Source organism: Notolepis coatsorum, assembly GCF_963971535.1.
Source record: "Notolepis coatsorum genome assembly, chromosome: 7".
NCBI lineage: Eukaryota > Metazoa > Chordata > Actinopteri > Aulopiformes > Paralepididae > Notolepis > Notolepis coatsorum.
Genome location: NC_140171.1, coordinates 134,355,521 through 134,360,520, shown reverse-complemented (window position 1 = coordinate 134,360,520; position 5,000 = coordinate 134,355,521). Strand labels below are relative to the sequence as shown.

Here is a 5,000-nt window from a genome sequence, read left to right as displayed (position 1 = left end):
TCAAGGCAGGAAACGACTGTTAGATTTAAGAAGCATTTAAAATAGTAACCTGGCACAGACAACTACAGTACACTGGCTAAAGTTTATTTGTGTGTGTGTGTGTGTGTGTGTGTGTGTGTGTGTGTGTGTGTGTGTGTGTGTGTCGTGCGTGCGTGCGTGCGTGTGTGTGTGTGTGTGTGTGTGTGTGTGTGTGTGTCTGTCTGTCTGTCTGTCTGTCTGTCTGTCTGTCTGTCTGTCTGTCTGTCTGTCTGTCTGTCTGTCTGTCTGTCTGTCTGTCTGTCTGTCTGTCTGTCTGTCTGTCTGTCTGTCTGTCTGCCTGTCTGTCTGTCTGTCTGTCTGTCTGTCTGTCTGTCTGTCTGTCTGTATGTGCGCAGTACACAGTCTGACCCTGTTGTTAACCCATAAAAGTGTTTTTGTGGTTCAGGGACCTGGTTATAGCTCGTCTGTGGTCACACTTGCTCCTGGATGCTCTCCGACCATAACAACTGTTTTCATATCAGCTGTGCCACGGCCAGACCACCACTACTACACTGATCTACTGCTACAGCTGAACTACTATCTGTTACACCAGAGAGGAGGACATCCAACTGTCCTACTACTTGTATTCTCTGCCATCGGGGTGGCAGGATGTCACGGAGGTAGAGGTGATAGACCATTCAAATAGGGCTGACCCCTATTAGTCGACTAATCGGTCGAAAGGAGCCGTAGTCGACTGCCAACCTCTTAGTCGAATACAAACAATTTTTTTTTCTTTTTCTTTTTAATAATTTAAAAAAATATTTTTATCATTCTTTCCAAAAGAAAAGAGGCCTAGAAGCGTGGCTAACGCTAATGGCACGCATACCAGAGGCTAACTGCCTTCGAAAACAGGCACAGAGGCACTGAAAGAGGATTTCACCCATCTAATGAACACACTAGACTAGACAAATATCAAGATGTATCCATCAGTGGACCAATTGCATGCTTTTGCAGAGGACAAGAAGCCTTCAGTCGACTCCTTCAGACATTAAGCACCCCCCACAGCCCCAATGAAATGATAAAAAAAAAAATATATATATATATATATATATATATATATATATATAATATATATATTTTTTTTCTTTTTTAGTCGTTGACTAACAGCAAATTTTGGCCAATCGACTATCCAAATCCTTAGTCGGGGACAGCCCATTGTAATCGAAAGATCACTGGTTCGATCCATAGAACTGACAGGAGGTTGTATTCCAACTGTGAGCTGGCAATTGGAGGGTGCCCACCACCTCTGCAAAGTGCCGTTGAGCAAGACACTGACCACACAGCCAAACAGCTCTGTACTGTGGCCTCTCTGACTACATGCATATTATTATCCAGTATGTGCTGGGGACAATATATTGTATGTGTATCTTTCCTTGTGTAAATTGACAATCAAGTCATCCTCTAATATTACATAGGCTTTGAAAGAATAGACAAAATAGGGCAAATCATTCAGATTTATCTATAAGCACCATAATTGACACACATGTACAATTGGATGACCTGAAACATTTTCAGAATTGGAGCCATCGCCCCAAAACTGGGCCCCGTTCCCCGTACCTGGCTAACTGAGTTAGCCGGATAATTTCCAGTATAGCCTGACTTAAGCCGGACCTTTCTGTTCCCCGACGCTCGATTGTCCAAATCACCATGACAACAGATCAAAAAGTTTGAGCCTGGTCGAGAGCAGGCTTAAGTTCAGTTAGCTGGATGAACCATGGCCACGCCCCCGCAAAGAAATGACAGCTCGCTTCCTGAAATTATTCTCACAGTCTAGGATCTGCATTATACCATTCTGAATTACGTTTTTGTGCTTCATTCTTCCAGAGGGGGCTTTTGAAATGTAAAATAGACCCAAAATGCTGATACTAAATTCACGTTGTCCTAAATAATGCACGTTATATATACCGTGGCGCTCGCTAGGTGCGATGTACACATTATGTGGTTATTTTAACAACGCGCAGCATTGCAAATGTGAATCCTGCGGGGATATTTTTAATGATTGAAGCCTATCGCTCGTTTGGCTCTGATTCCCTTCATATTCTCCGCTGTGGGAGCGCCTGGATTGTGTTTCATTCAAGCATAAAATTGAAGTGTCTATGCGTGGATTGTGGTTTTTGTGGATTATGAATTACGAGGAATCTGAGGATTGTTGAATTGTATCATCACTCACACGTTATTGTGATATTGTAACTGGGATTAATGCATTTGAGAATAAAGAGATAAAACTTCATTCAAAAGAAAAATATTCTAAACACGGGTCTCTTGTCCATTGATGGTCTTGGATACACAATGGATATATCGCGTCTGGCACAGTGGTCCAACGGCAGTGTTCACTCCTGGCAAGCCGGCGACCCGGGTTCGAGACCCGGCGTTTCCAATATGATTTTTTTGGAATATAATATTAATGATTATACGCAAAAGTAGCCTAGTTTTAAGTTAAAATATTATAAATCTACATGCATTGAGGATGTCATTCTTTATATAGCTCTCAACGTGCACCAAATTGAAGTATTTACATTTCAAAAAGAAAGCTAGAAGAAGTGGGATTCGAACGCGGGTCGTCCGTGTGAAAGACAAAATGCTCGACCATCAGACCACGGTGGCAGACAAATGAAACATCAACCATACATCCATCAATGGATAAGAGAGCCGTATCCTTATTCTGAAACTGTTGAACTAATTATTTTCGCTAGCAAGATCTCATTTGATTATCCATTCCATGAACCTACTGCCAGCAGGGCACGTTTAAAGAAATATAATCTGATTGATTGATTGGGGTAATGAGGGACTTAAAATTTGCCTATAGATTATGCATTTAACTTGTCGGCGAGGCTATTGAGCCGTACTGCAATCTGTTAATAAAGTTTTAAATCAATCAATCAATCAATGCCGTTAGAAAATCAGGATCTCTGCTCTCGACATTTGCTGCCTTCTCGGCTGAGGCGGGCGCGCGCACTGATCCTGAGTATCAAGTCTGGTTCGAGTTAACGAGACTGAATCCACCTTCGAGGAACAGGAAAATCCCGGCTTCAAACAACGGGTTAATTGAATCTGGATAATGGGACTCTTGATCGACTTAGTTGAACCAGGTACGGGGAATAGGGCCCTGGTGCCCACATGGCCAGGAAAACAGCGACCTCTGGGCAAAAGAACCCTGCTTGGTATTACACTTTGTTTACATTCTTTTGTTTTGGTTCGATGTGTGGGTTGGAGCTTATTATACTGTGGATTTCTCCAGACCTATCTTGCCAGAGCCTGAGGTGTAGCCTGCAATAGCAACCCCTCCCCTATCCCCACTCAAATCCAACCCAGACATCCCACCAAAACAATTTTTTTTTTTAAACAAAGAATATTACCAAGTGAGGCTCTTTTGCCTACAGGTCGCTGTTTGACTGCATTACAGATTCGACCTTTAACATTTCAAATATAACCTAAATATAAATGCATCCCCCACCACCACCACCCCCCATACATATGCTTTCTCCCTATTCTTTCCCATCCAAACCACATCCTTCCTCTGTCTCAGAATATGGATGGGTAGCTGCTTGTGGTGTGGAGCTGGCCGCTGGAGCACAGAGCAAATCACAGGCTGGACGAGGAAGACATGACGCCCTGTGACTGGTGCTCTGTGAGAGGTTCATACTGACAGATGGTGCACAGGGACACATAAGAGGGAGAGGGAGAGGTAGAGGGAGAGAGAGAGAGAGAGAGAGAGAGAGAGAGAGAGAGAGAGAGAGAGAGAGAGAGAAAGATGTTGAAGGAGAGGGGAAGAAAAAGACAGATGCCTCAGCTCACCTCAAGTGCTTGTGAATCAAAGTAGATCTGCTTTTAATGAAACTGCTAAATCCTCCTCTCTCTATCTCTTTCTCTCTCCCCCTCTCTCTCTATGTGTGTGTGTGTGTGTGTGTCTGTCTGATGTGGTATTACAGTGCTATTGTGGGCTCAGTCTCACCCTATCACAGGCTAAGAAGCTTTACAGGCGACGCTACACAGTGTCCATTGTAGAAGAATCAGTAGCTGTCTTCAGGTCAAACACACACACACACACACACATGCCCGCACGCACGTGCACACACACACACACGCACAGGGATTAGTAGTGTGTGGGAGGCCAAAGGGACCTCCCTAATGCTGTTGGCTGTTGGCCAAGCAACAGCTATCTCTGAAAGATCCACCTGACAACAATAGCCTGCGCGTAAGTACACACACGCACACACACACTCACGCACACACACACTTTTTGACAATATTCAGTTTGACAAGATAAGCTGAAGCATGACAAAGTACTTTCCAACTCCATCACAGTGAGCAGGAATCATCTTTCGAATCTAGCGGTGTTAGTATTCCACAGAGAGGTGAGTTTCCCCAAACGAAGAATCCTCGTCTGTGAACAGCTGACCTCCTCGTGAGGAAGGAAGGAGCCATATCACAGTATAATGAAGTTGCCCTTTAGTGCTCTGATCAGTTTCACAATTTCCCTTATGGTTGTTATGGTTAGAATAGGAAAAAGGGAAATCTGATTCTAGATCTGTGCTTTGGGACAACTTACTCGATTAGCATTCATTTGACGTCGAACAAACCAACAAATTCATCCCTGTAACGGCGAGTGCGGGAAATTTGTTGTCTTTCAACGGGAATCTTTTTTCCCTGGGGAGCAGAATGGATGTAACGCTTGTCCGTACCCCTTGAACAGGACCCATCCATTCCCTCAGATCACGTGTTATAGACCAGAGCCAATCAGGGATCAGATATTGCGAGGTCATGTTACCTCTGACCTTCCACGAGGTCGCCAGCTTGTTGTTGATACGGCCGCGAGTGGGAGGCCGGACTCGCTTCGTGTCCTGGCACGACTCAAACACAAACACACGCTCCCTGCACAATGCCAGCCTGTCTGAGGGAGAGAGGGCAGGGGGCACAGGGTCGGGACAGGGGCCTGAGAGGTAGACCTGACACTACAGGCTCAGGTGATGATAGATAGAGAG

At 44.6% G+C, this 5,000-nt stretch overlaps 1 protein-coding gene across 1 annotated transcript in view; it reads right to left on the bottom strand.

The window, feature by feature from the left end:
• The window catches only part of tll1 (tolloid-like 1), a gene marked incomplete at its 5' end in the record, with an annotated part of 135,262 nt that overhangs the window by 17,502 nt on the left and 112,760 nt on the right, over positions 1 to 5,000 (bottom strand). The gene's annotated exons all lie outside the window — the stretch shown is intronic.